Here is a 14,547-nt window from a genome sequence, read left to right as displayed (position 1 = left end):
TACTTGTTAGTTTACACTCATGAGAAGCCCCAAAAGATATTTTTGTTTGTTTTTTGCCTCAAAAGGTATTATAGCTTCAGGTTAAGTGGAAAAATTACTGGTTATCATCAAGAATGACTCCCCAAACACAGAAACCAAGTTTTTTGATTCATCACAGCCCAATATTGTGGGGATGGAAGCACAAATTCCTAAGTGTTTCATTGGAAATAATACAGAGAGTGCCAATTCTATGCTCACCTCTTGATTCCTGGACCCATAGCTTATAGATTTTGGGACTCCGAACCAAATCTTAGTCCCCATTGTGGTATGTATAACATAAGCTTGAAAAGAGTAACTCTCATTATTATTATGCTAGCACTATACCAAAAGACCATGCCAACATTTTATCACAATGAGAGCTTATCAGCATAGAATATCTATCTCTCTCTTTCTCTCAGGCTCTCTCAGATCTCTTTCTCTACCTACCTATCTCTTGATATTCATCAATGTTCTACATATATTTTGTTATATCTATGATATGTATACATATATATACATATATATGTTTAATATACATAGTATATAATTAAAGGTTGCATCTATCATTTAGAGTGTATATTATATGTGTTATATATTATATTATTATATTTACGTATATTTAAAATGTGTGTATGTGTTTGGAGCTACAGCTGCTGTTTTATCTATGGTTCTTCTCTGCAGAACTGAGAAACTGAGTTATCAGGTACATCTAACAAATCAGGATATGCTCTTTTGTGAGTTAGTGTTTACCCATTTTATCACTTTAATTTGCGATTAAGTTTATGAAAGGTCAGTTGAAGAATGTTTGTTGTGAGTCTTGGCATACATAGTCCTCATGATATGTTTTATCTGCATCTATATAATTTTATCTCTATAAACTATAACTATATCATCTATCTCTATATATGAGATATATACATATATATGTGTATATATTAGAAATAGTTATTGTCCTTGTTCTCCATCCAGTGCTATAAATTTGTTTTTTAGCTCTGAAAGGCTATTATGTAAAATCCCATATCAATAAATCAGACTTTGGTTAGAATTGCAGTAGTTGTGGTGGCAGTGGTACTCTAGACAGAGAGGGAAAAATAATTTCTTGAATAGAAAATAACTCCCAGAAGGATGAATCCCTGTCCTTTTCAGGATGGATGTGTTCTAAAATAATTTTGTGGTACTGCGTATTGACTTTATTAAAGAATAGCAACACATTGAGTGTTTAGCTGCTGGCAGTTTGGCAATTAACAGCAGCAAGAGCTAGACTAGCATCAGTGAAAAGGACAACATGCAGTGAATTCTGTGTAGCTGCTATTCCTACCACTATGTCCCCTCTGTTTGTAGAACTGTGATTTAATTATTGTATTAGCCAAGGATAGAGACTAGCTAATATCTTCAGGGAAAAATCTGTCTAGTAGTAGATTGAGTGGTTCTTCTGAATTTATTATTCTCTGTTGGCATTGAAGTAATGTATGCATGCTTTCTTCCAGTTAGATAGGTCCATCTATATACTTCTTTTCCAAACATCTTTGTTCCTAATCCTTTAATCTTCATCTTTTCAGCTTCCAACAAACCCACCATGCCATTTGACACTGCCTTCAAGTCTGTGTATGTCTATACTTCAAGCAACTTCTCTCTGTATACAAAGTAAGTGACTAAGTGTGTTAAAGATATGGGGGAGATTTTCCCTTTACCTCTCTCCTTCTAGGTTAGTTACCCTTAGGTGTAGTTATAGTGTGAATGTAGTCTGTTTTCATGAATACAAACATATGGAACCAATCTATCTATGAGCCAACTCAAGATTTTTTTTCCATCTTCTGGTCAGTCATATGGAATTTTAAATGTGTAAATAGGTGAGAAACTTTGGGGTACCTGAGATAGGTGATTGAGAGAGTCTGGTATACACATTAATGCAATTTACTCATGCCCTCTAAACATTCACAGGACAAAGCAGATGTAACATCTTCATTATATAAGCAATTGCTGCTAAGCCTACTTGACCTTATGTGTGAGTAGTTCACATTTTGTATTCACAGCCATCAAAAGTTTGAGTACTTTTTTTCTTGTGCTTTTAATGTCATATCTAAGAACCTGTTAAATCGCAAATGCACAGCAACAAATTTGGAGGACTTAATACTCAAATTTTAATCAATATAATACATTGAATGAATAGAATAGAATGATAAAAGCCACATGTTCATCTCAATCAATACAGAAAAAGTATTTGACATATGAAAAAAAAAAGACTTATGAGCACTGTGTCATGATAAACAGACCTAATAAACTAGAAATATAGGGTAATTTCCTCAGCCTAATAAAAAGAAGGTAAGAAAACTCCTCAACTAGCATCATACTCAATGTTGAAAAATTGACGTCTTACCTCTAATATCAAGAAACTTTCAGTTTTCACCATTGAGCATGATGCTAGCTGAGAATTTTTCGTAACTATAGGTAACAAACTGAGGGTTGCTGGAAGGGTAGTGGGTAGGAAGATGGGATAATTGGGTGATGGATATTAAGGAGGGCAGTTGATTAGCGCTGGGTGTTATATACAATTGATGAATCACTAAATTCGACCCCTGAAACTAATAATACAGTATATGTTAACTAAATTGAATTAATAAAAAAAAAAAAAAAGACAAAAGGGACACCTACCTGTCTCAGTTAGAAGAACATGCAACTCTTGATCTTGGGGTAATGAGTTTAAGCCCCACATTGAGCATAGATATTATGTAGAAAATAAAAAGAACAAAACAAAAACCAAAGTAGCTATATTAGTCATAGAAAAAGAAGACTTTGGAATTAGGAAGATTACTAGGAATAAAGAGCATTGAATAATGATAAGTCTTACTTTTTCAAGAAGGTGAGAAAACCCTAAACATTTATGCATCTTACAAGAGAGCATCAATATACATTTGATAGAAATTGCTCAAATGAGACAAAATAGTCAAATCCACTGTTATCCAATATTAAATATATAATATGATTATTATTATAGTATTTTGAGAGTTTACTGACTACTTTTTATCACTCTAAATAATTAAAACTATAATATTATCCTTAATTCATTAAAATAATCATTTGAGTTACATATCTTCACTTTACAGGTAATTAAATAGAGCCAATGAGAACTTAGTAGTAGGTCTCTGTCAGGTAGCTAGCAAGCCAGGCAAAGAGAGGGCTTGTTTGATATTGTTTGATAACCTTACAAGAATAAGAGTAACTTGAGGAGTGTTATATATATATAAAATCCAAACACATCCTTCATGGTTTTGAACATGGACAAATTTTGGAACATGATGTGAATTCTGTTACACGATTCATGAAAATGTGTCCATTTGAGCACATGTGCTCTAGGGATTTGTTCAGTTGTGTCATGTTGACTGTTAAAGGCTCCAGCAGCATGTATAAAAATGTGGAGCAGGTAATGGAAATACAGAGCTAAGGTGGAAGGTTGGCACCGGAATTAATGTTTTGAATTTTTCCCATTTGTTATTAAATTTGTGGAATAATTAACTTTTTCAGAAGAGAAAAAAATAAAGATAGAGAGCTACAGTCAGAATCTTGTAGGAAAAAATACTTAAGAAGGGAAGGAAAGCACATGTAGATAGGATGGCCAAAGAAGAGGCAGATGACCTGTAAGACTTAGAATTGGAAGCCAGGGAAAGACAAATTTGAGAATGGAGTGAAAGGGTACCTACAGTCAAAGTTTCAGAGACAGAGAAGGCAAGAATAGGAAATGGCTATCTGCTTGGCTTTTAGCACTCCCAGTTATCCAGAGTTAAGGAGAGAATGCAGGAAGAGTCCTGTGAGAAAGTTTAAACAATATAAGCTACTCTTTCAAGAAAACAGGCTGTGAGAGGGAAGAGACAATTCAACAGCTGAAAGAAGGCACAGATTAGAGGAACTTTTAAGCTGTTTACACTATAATGGAAGGTTGGCGATTGTTATATAACTTGTTCTATGTTCCCTGTCTTAATTTGCATAAACATTATCGAAATTGGGAGAAAAAACTTCATATTCCGTACAATACTGGCAATATGAAAAAACTACAAATTAGACTACAAATTAAGGACATATTTAACTCGGTTGACCTTTGAGAAAGAAACAAAGGAATCTTACCCTCCCTTTTTATCCTTGCCAAGTGGAATGCTAGAGCTTTTATGATACTTGAAGTCTCTTCTACCAGAAACAATAATACTGCTTAAGTGACTGAAGCTATTGAATGAATTCCTAAGGCTTTCTTATGTAAGCACATTAAGGGAAAGCATGTAAAATTACATTATAGTAATACAGACTTGTAATCTTTGTAGAACCACAAAAGAAAAGAGAATATTTATATTACAATTGGTTCCACCTCTTTGAGCCTTAAGAACTGGTTTAAAGTGCCTTATTTACAAACATTTCAAATTTGTATTCTTAATCTATGAATTCAGTGACTAGAAAAGTCATTAAAATTATTATATTTAGATTCTGATGTTTGCTGTCATGTTTCAGTTTGTATTTTCTAAACATAACAGCATTATTTCCGCTTGCATATTGATATCGTAGTTCTAAATAGTCTTTACTTCTGAAGGTATTATTAAATATATCTGTGCATTGCTAGACACAGAACATACTGAAGTGTCAAGAAAAAGTAGAATATTTTGAATATTTTCTCTACTAAGAAAAACTCCAAATATTTCTGAGTATTTATCTAAAAGAATTGAAAGCAGGATCTCAATGAGCTATCAGCATCTCCGTGTTCACAATAGCCAAGACGTAGAAATAACCTAAATGTCCATCAATAGATGAATGGATTAAATGTGTAGAATATGTATGTTTCAGCCTTAAAAAGAAGGAGATTTTGCCATATGTGACTATATGAGTGAACCTTGAGGACATTATGCTAGGTGAGATAATCCAGTCCCAGAAGGACAAACATTGTGTGATTCCACTTGTACCTAAAATAGTCATGTTTAGAGAAGGAGAGAGTAGGATGATCGTTGCAGGAGCTGGGGTGAGGGAAAAATGATAGTTACTAATAAGCAGGTATAAATTTTTCACTATGCAAGATGAATAAGTCCTAGAGATACACTGTTCAACACTGTGCGTACAGGAAATACTATATTGAACACTTCAAAATCTGTTAAGACAGCAATCTTTTGATAAGTGTTCACACTACAATATTTTTTTAAAATAGAAAGTTCCCAGGGTTGTAATGAAAATAATTCAAAACCCAATTTCCATTGTGAATAGAATACCTCCTCATCATAAGCAAATTAATTTCAACCTTGCCAGAAAATCATTTTGTCTTCAACAGAATCACTAACCTGCCCTCTCTATTTTATCATACCTGACATACATTCTCACTTTAAACAAGTAAGATTAGGGGTGCCTGGGCAGCCCATTGGATCTGACTTTGGCTCAGGGTCATGATCTGGGGTGTTGGGATCAGGCTCTGTATTGGGCTCCCTGCTCAGTAGAAGTCTGCTTCTCTCCCTCTCCCTCTCCCTAGTCATGCTCACTCTGTCTCTCTCAAATAAATAAAATCTTTAAAAAAATAAGAAAGATTATTACCCTATCGTCCTATACATCACACTGGCATTCATTTTAATATATCATCTTAAATTACCCTGAAAAGATCCTAAGAATGGCACTTCTAATACCTTTATTTCCTGTCATCTTCTTTCATCACTTTCATAATTTTATGCATAATTCTCATGCGATAATAATTAATAATAATTACTATTAATAATCTTGGTGATAAAATAAAAGAAATAAAAATCCTAATGCTGTATTTGTTGTTTATGATACCATCGAGTTTTCAAATGTTCTGATTCTTAGAAACTTGATCATTAAGGTATATTATTATTAGTTATTAAATATATTCTATCTAATTCTCTTATTACCTGTAATATCCAAATATTTTTACACTATTGGTATAAACAGTGAAATATGGATATTAGTAAATACATTTATTTTAATGTGAGTAAATTTATTATATGTTAAAGCATGAAATTTTAAGAGATTAAGAACTATAAAATCACCATTCTCTTCTGGAGAATTAAAATATAATTATCAAAGTATAATCGCCATGGCATATATTTTTCATTATTGTTAAATCCAATTAATGGTATCTCTCTTAATTTACAAATTTGCTGTGATTTAATTTGATTAGACAGGTATCAATTTATCCATTTATTGACAAACATTTATTATGTTTAAGTTAAAGTACTCGTTACTGTGGAAGACAAAATCAATTCAAATAAAGATGTTTTCTTCTGTCTAGTAAAGAATAGAATATTTTTACATTAGTAAGTTTTAAAGAATACATAATTTACTAAGGGGATGTTTGGAATACAGTCAACGAAGAACCCTAGGAATATACAATTTTATCTCCCCAAAGAAGCTCTTGATAGTGAGTGAACTCCACATTGCTAAATCCCTAGGCAATATCTATTTCTCTTCATCATGAACTGAACAGCAGCATCTGCCATCTTCAAGAACTTCTGTTGCACCATACTGTCTTCATTCTCTTCCTAATATGTTGACAGCTCGTTCTCAATCTCCTTTGCTGTTTCTTCTTCATCCTTACAAACTCTGCATTTTAGTTTCCTAAGTTTCTGTCCTAGAATGTCTTTCCTGCTGTATCTCATGTCTTCAAGACTGTGCATGTGTTGAGCACTCCCAAAGTTATAACTCCAGACAGGACCTCTTGCCTGAACTCTAATTCTGCATATTCTAACTATCTTTTAGATATTTCTACTTGTCTGTCTAAAGGCATCAAAGGGGTAACTGGGTGGCTCAGTTGGCTAAATGTCTGCCTTTGGCTCAGGTCATGATCCCAGGGTTCTGGGATTGAGCCCTGCATCGTTCTCTTTGCTCCATGGAGTCTGCTTCTGCCTCTCCCTCTGCTGTTCCTCTGCTTGTGTTCTGTGGGTCTCTCTCTCTCTCTCTCTTAAATAAATAAAACTAAAATCTTTTAAAACATTAAAAAAAAAAGGAATCTCAAATTTAGCATGTATGGAACTGCTCTCATGATTTTATCCTGCTCCTCAAACTGGTCCTTCTTTTAGAATTTGAAATCTGATTAGTAAATGCTAACTCCCTTCCTGTAGTTGCACAGAACTACAAACTCAGAAACATCTTTGACCTTCCTTTTTTTTTTTATCTTTGACCTTTCTTGCTCTTTGTTCCCTAACCATCTTCAATCATGTTGGTATTCATTCAAAATATGTTAAAAGGGAATCCCTGGGTGGTTCAGCGGTTAGCACCTGCCTTCGGTCCAGGGCGTGATCCTGGAGACCCAGGATCCAGTCCCAGGTCAGGCTCCCTGTGTGGAGCCTACTTCTCCTTCTGCCTGTGACTCTGCCTCTCTCTCTCTCTCTGTGTCTTTCATGAATAAATAAATAACGTCTTTAAAAACAAAACAAAATATGTTAAAAAATTATCCTGTCCTTTCACCATGTTTATTGTCATACCTTAATCTAAGCCACCATCAATTCTCAGTGAAGTTACTGCAATAGCTTTTTTAAAAAAGAAATACAAAAGAGTTCAGCCAGTGAATGAGATAAGAAAATAAGTTTATACGAATGAGAGAAAAACAATAAATAAAATGTTTTTCATTTAAGCTGATATGTCCATGTTGGATTCAATCTTAAGGAATCTAATAAACCTCTTTTCCTGCCAAAATAAAACAAAAACCTAGAGCTAATAAGCAAAGTTAGTAGGGTTACAGTATATGCTATTAGTGTGCACAAGCAATTGTATTTTTGTATTCTTGCAAGAAACAATCCACCGATTAAGAAAGTAATTCAATTTGCAATAACATCAAGAATTATAATACACTTTGGAATAAACTGGAAAAAATGAACACCTAAAAAATGAATACCTATAACATTGCAAATTACAACACATGGCTGAGAGATATTAAAGAAGATGCAAATACTTGAGAATATACTATGTGCATGGGTTGGAGGTCTTAATTTTAAGGTGACAATTCTTTCTAAACATATGTAGAGATTTAATGCAATTACTATCAAAATCCTAGCAGCCTTTTTTTGTAGAAACTGACAAGCTGATTTTAAAATTCAAAGCACTTGGGCAGCCCAGTTGGCTCAGTGTTTTAGCACTGCCTTCAGTCCAGGGCGTGATCCTGGAGACCTGGGGTCAGTCAAGTCCCACGTCAGGCTCCCTTCATGAAGCCTGCTTCTCCCTCTGCCTGTGTCTCTGCGCCTCTCTCTCTCTCTCTCTCATGAATAAAGAAAATCTTTAAAAAAAAACTCAAAGCATTTGCCATAATCAAAAACAGTCTTGAACCTATAATATATGGCTTCAAAAATTGCAATAAAGTAAGACATTATGGTACGGGCATTAGGTTAGGTATATAAAACAAAGGAACAGATTAATACTCCAGAAATATTTTTATATAAGCCCATGAAAAGATGCTCAATATCATTAGTCATTAGGAAAATGCAAAATAAAAGTACAAATAGATATACCTGCATAAACATTAGAATGGCAAACATTAAAAATAATGACAAAATCAGGTATTAGGATAACTAGAAACCAGAACTCTGTTGGGACGCCTGGGTGGCTCAGCGGTTGAGTCTGCCTTCAGCCCAGGGCATGATCCTGGAGACCAGGGATCGAGTCCCACATCAGGCTCCCTGCATGGCGCCTGCTTCTCCCTCTGCTTCTGCCTGTGTCTCTGCCTCTCTCTTTCTGTGTCTCTCATGAATAAATAAATAAATAAATAAATAAATAAATAAATAAATAAAATCTTAAAACAAACAAACTGGAACTCTCAAACATTGCTGGTGGAAGGGTAAAATAATATAGATTCACAGCAAACATGTGGCAAATCTTATCTCCATGATAAGAAAATAATTAAAAATTACTTATTTATAGGATGGGTAGTAGGAGAGCAGTGCACAGTTATTCTCTTTCTGAAGATATGCTATTTTTTTAACTCTCAAGCAAACTATAATCTGTATGGACTTTTAACATGTTGATACTCCTCAACGCATCACACAATTTTACTGTATCAGTAATAGCATACTAATCAGAACTGGTTAATCAGAAGTGACAATTTTGATACATGTCCTAGTAAGACCCACGTTTGCAAGGAGATTATAATAAACTCTGCAAAAGAAGTCTTGTCTAGTTACGATGATTTCAGAAGTTCAATGATCTAAATTATATTGAAATATTTCTTGTAAGATGAAAAGAAAACAACAAGGTATTTCACTTTACATGCCCTTACTAATAAGACAGACATCCAGTTTTCTTTCCAGTGAAGGCATCTCTTTGCACATCCTCTGCACCCTTAATTTAGCTCTAATTGTCATTTATCAATGCTGCTTCTTTTCTCAATTACTGTCCATTTATTATGAAAAATGATCATTTAAATAAATTTAAAAATTCACCCTTGTTTACCATACAGGAACACAAAAATCTTGAGGAAAAATAATCTCTGTAAATTACAACATCTACTTTACAAATTTCACAATCTCAGAAGTAGAAGTCTAAATTTGAAAAAATCATAGAAACCCAATGAATGCCTAGCCTAAACCCAATGAATACTTAGCCTAATAGCTAACTTCTTACTGCATATAACTATTACAACATTGGATAGTGTTGTATATAATTTGGCTATTACACCAGCTATTATAATATGATCATTAACTGGGTTTCTATGCTCCATCCCATGAATATTATAAATGGAACCATTAGAGCCATATCATTAATAAAGTATGTCATGCACTTTAAAAATATATAACTTTATAAAAATACTCTTATTCTTTGTTTTAAGAAATTCTTAAAAATTGCAAAAAGTATAATTTTAAGAGGTGCTTACATGAATTTTCCATATTATTCTATTCCCCTTCATGGGTCTTATGAAGTCTGAGCTTCTCAAAAATCTATTTTCCTCTGTATTTATGCATCTTGGAAATATATGTCCCTAGAATACATGAGTCCATGCCCACTTTTCCAGAGTGTAGAATTATACTGAAAGTTTTGGAAAAATACATTACTTTAATATTAAAAATTCACATATATTATTTAAGGTAATTACATCAATGTTAAAATATGTAACTTCAAATATATTTTACACTTACCAATATTGCTTTGAGCTACAGCCCCAGACCCCAGAGGAACAAATTCACTCTCCTCATTATACATCTAAAATCAAAGTTTCTGAAGCAAATTTTAGATAAGTTTCTAGTAGGTGTAAAAATCCAGTACTTTCTAAGTTATTTCTCCTTTTTTGAAGAGAAAAAAAGAGTATTATGGTATAACTCTATAAGCTTATAATGTCTATTACCTAGATCTATCTACCACAACGAATTTTTTAAAAGTAAATTTCCATATAGTTAATAATGCCTGTGAAAGCAATGTTTCAAGTGCCCCTTTGTGTTTATGCCCATGTGTAATCACCTCCCCTTAAATGTAGGACTAGTGTAAATCTTCTGAAGACAGAATAGAGCAAAAGTAAGGTGTGTGTGTGTGTGTGTGTAGTGGAATTAGCATGAGAAAAGTTTTGGAGATTGAAGGTTCATGGTCATAGCAATAAAAGCTGCAAAAGTCATACAAAAAGCTGGAATATACAAGCTTTTGTTTTCAATTTTTTTCTTTTTGAAATATTGATGCATATGCATTGCTACATCTCTTAGGTAATTTTGAAGCATTTCCTTTTTGTTGCTCTATAAATCTTCTCTTGCCAAAGGGATCAGTTGGGATTAGTGGTTTTTCCCATAGCTAAAATACAAAGCAAAAAGGCCAAGAGTAATCTTACCTTTCAGGCAAATACACTTGAGCAGCAGCAACAGCCACAGCAGGTGTCTCTCCTTTGTACACTTTCCCACCTGAATATAGTTCTAGCATTTAAAGGGAATGGTATTTATGTTTTAACAAAACATAGCCCTAATGTAAGCTAACTACCTATATTGTGCTATTACAAAGAAATATTGATCCATTTTCCTGTTGTAGGGAAAGTGTCTATTTTAGACAGATTGAGAGATGTGGATTTTCAGCTTGATGCCTTTCCAAGATATTTAAATGGTGGTTTTTGACGTAAAAGAGAATAACGTACTGTTTTTTAAGCAGGTCACTTTTGTAATCAGTTAAATGGTTTGAGGAAAGAATGTTCTTATATAATAATTGAACAGCAGACAGATTTTCTATGTGAGTTTTCACAGGCACATATTAATTTTATTATAAGCTTGTCATAAATGGACTTTGTAGCACTCGCTGAATTCACAAACTCTAATTATACAACCCAGTAATAAAGATTTAGTAAACCCTCTATTAAATGTATGTTAATGTGCTTAAAATTGCATGCTATTGTTTAATAATGTGAAATGTTTAACAAAATACTATATTAAGATTTATAGGGGATCCCTGGGTGGCTCAGCGGTTTGGCGCCTGCCTTTGGCCCAGGGCGCGATCCTGGAGACCCGGGATCGTGTCCCACGTCAGGCTCTGGGCGTTGAGCCTGCTTCTCCCTCCTCCTGCGTCTCTGCCTCTCTCTCTCTCTCTCTCTATCATAAATAAATAAATAAATAAATAAATAAATAAATAAATCTTTAAAAATAAATAAAATTCACAGCATTTAACGCTTTTTCAGTTATTAAAAGCCTATTTTGATTCTGATGTGAAACAATCAAAATAGTGACAATGTTAGAGAAAATGTATATTAAGCTAAATCTTTACTGAATAGCTTTTCAGTGTAATTCCCTGTAATCTAGGCTTTCTTAGAACCCAAGCTTTATATGAATTATGGCACAAAATTTCTCTAGATATATTGTTAATGCACTGCGTTCAGCATTTTATTTCCATCATCCCCACGAACAAATTTCACATTCATCCTAAATCTGTTCAGCCGCCTATCATTTCCAGGGCCCACATATGACCGCTGACTAAAAATATAGAAGGATGCATTATTTTAATCCAACGTGATCTTCCTCTGCCATAGAAGAATATTTCTGTCCCCTAAAAATTAAGTATTGTTATTAATAACTCAAAATATTAAATACTGCATCTTCCCTCTAAAAATAGTAGTACCAAAAATATATTAAGCACCTTACAACTTACAGTATTTTCACATACATCATCTCCTTTAATTCTCAGAGCATCTTTCTGAGGTAGGCAGAGACACTAGCATCCTATTTTTATAAATGAGGAAAATGTGGGCAGAAAACTTTATTGACTTGCTAAGGTTCATACACCCAGTGAGCAAAAAATCTAGAATTCACATATGGGTTTTCAGATTCTTTGCCTGGTGCTTTTTCACTGGAGCATGGAATCTTTCAAATGAAATAACAGTATGTTGTTAACATTTAAGATTAAATTATGCATGAGAAATAAAATTAGCATAGAGGATGAGGTTGACAGTTTAAGCAAAATGTTTCTGATTTCTAATAAACTAAAGATGGCGTACTGCAAAAGTGACATTAGTAATTGATATAATAACTTAATATTTATATGTATTTATCATATGTATGTACTTTATATATTTCCAAAACTTACTGAGAACAATATTTAAACCTAATAGAATATTTTCATATTTTACAATCCTGATGAAGATACTTTCAGTTTGCTATCCAAAACTTTTCTCAGTTCCTTTGTCTAGCTTCCTTTAATACAAACTGGAAAGCCAAAAGCTCATTCAGTTTTCCTTGCTTTGTTTCCATGGAAATTAATCCATGAGTAGTAACTGTAAGCTGGCTGGGAATACTTTTTTTTAAATAAATTTATTTTTTATTGGTGTTCAATTTGCCAACATACAGAACAACACCCAGTGCTCATCCCGTCAAGTGCCCCCCTCAGTGCCCGTCACCCATTCACCCCCACCCCCCGCCCTCCTCCCCTTCCACCACCCCTAGTTCGTACTTTAGAGAATTTTTAATGTCCTTATGAAAAGAGAAAAAGGTAACTGAAGAAGCTCTGCCCAGTGATTGCACTTTCCTCTCTTGAAGGTGAGTGGGGTTTCTGGAGCTGCAATAGGCATCTTGCAACAGTGTAAGAAATATTGAAAGAATTATGTATATTAGCGTTGATGTTGTTGAACCACAAAAGCAACACAAGCATTACTATCTACTATCAGACTATTTATTACATTAGAAAAATAAAATCCTATATCTGTAATATAATTATTAGATTCTCCATGTCAATCATACCTCAATAAAACTGGAGGAAAAGTTGGATTTTTCTTTACTTACCAGAGAATGTACTCTTAATTGTGACAACTGTTCTTAAACTTGTCACTTGAAAAGTAGTAAATGGGGGCACCTGGGTGGCTCAGTCAGTTTAGCATCTGCCTTAGGCTCAGGTCATGATCCTGGGATCCTGGAATCAAGCCCCACATCAGCCTCCCTGCTCAGTGGGGAGTATTTTTCTCCTTCTGCACCTCCTCTGACTTGTGCTCTTTCACTCTCTTTCTGTCTCAAATAAATAACTACAGTTTTTAAAAAGTAGTACATACAATTTACACTCTGTTTTTGTTTTGTTTTTTAAAGATTTTATTATGTGTGTGAGAGAGAGAGAGAGAGAGAGAGAGAGAAAGCACCACCAGGGGGACTGGCAGAGGGAGAGGGAGAAGCAGGCTCCCTGGTGAGCATGGAGCCAGATGTGAGGCTCAATCCCAGGACCTAGGATCATGACCTTGAGCTGAAAGCAGATGCTTAACTAAGCCACCCAGGCACCCCTAATTTACATTCTCTGAAAGGAAAATAAAAATCATATATGAGCTTTCATATCATTGTTAAATGTGAAGATAAATATCACTGAAATTAATATTTTGATAAGCGCTTTGAGTTTTCCATATGAATGGGGCCATAGATGTTATCCAATTCTCCTCCCATTTTAACTTTGTTAACTGAAGGATCAAATCAATGGCAGATTGACATGAGCAAACATACCTTGAGTAGTAACTGGGAGAGAAATTCACAATATCCTATTATGGACCTTTTGACAAACAGATGCATGGTCAAATTGCAAGCTTTTCTATCACAATCATAATGAAGGAAGTAGAGCAATTGTTTAGTGGTTAGAATATATCTTCATTATTATGAATATACCTTATTAAAATATACATAGGAACTTATTTCTAGAGGGAAAATGATGTAGAAAAACAACATTTTTCCTGAAATTTTTCTACATTCCAAAAGAACTCCCTCCCTGGACAATATCTGACACTCTATGATTTAGTTTCACCCACCCATTTTATACTTGGAGACTCAAATAGGTAGATTTGGAGTTCCAAGTCATATACCTAACCACTAGATACATGTCTTCCCACTCAACTTCTCTCAAAGCTTGTTTTATTATTACACCTCACAAAATTATTTCTGTCATGCCCTCTCTATCACATTCTAAGTCACTTTTACCTCTACATATTATTTATGATATAATCCAGCTTCAACCGGTTTCTCTATATTTAGTTATGTTTTCAAAGTGTTTAATACTCTAATCTCCTACTCACTTCCACTGATACATTAGTCCATTATCTTATATAGATGACCAAAATAGTGGTACCAAAATAAATTT

At 33.9% G+C, this 14,547-nt stretch overlaps 1 long non-coding RNA gene across 3 annotated transcripts in view; it reads left to right on the top strand.

Moving 5' to 3' along the window:
- The first annotated feature begins 457 nt into the window (after nt 1-457).
- LOC111098526 overlaps nt 458-14,547 on the top strand; it is a 111,104-nt gene continuing 97,014 nt past the window's right edge. Inside the window, exons 1-2 of one of the 3 annotated variants that reach the window (XR_005368549.1) lie at nt 458-721; nt 1,578-1,662. This is a non-coding gene — a long non-coding RNA (uncharacterized LOC111098526). Of the gene's footprint in view, nt 1,663-14,547 lie in introns of all 3 variants that reach the window. The other 2 variants (XR_005368548.1, XR_005368550.1) reach the window with 2 other exon arrangements.

The sequence above is a fragment of the Canis lupus genome, chromosome 13, assembly GCF_011100685.1.
Source record: "Canis lupus familiaris isolate Mischka breed German Shepherd chromosome 13, alternate assembly UU_Cfam_GSD_1.0, whole genome shotgun sequence".
Lineage (NCBI taxonomy): Eukaryota > Metazoa > Chordata > Mammalia > Carnivora > Canidae > Canis > Canis lupus.
Note: the sequence above shows the minus strand (reverse complement) of the source record. Positions and strands in the feature narration are given on the sequence as shown.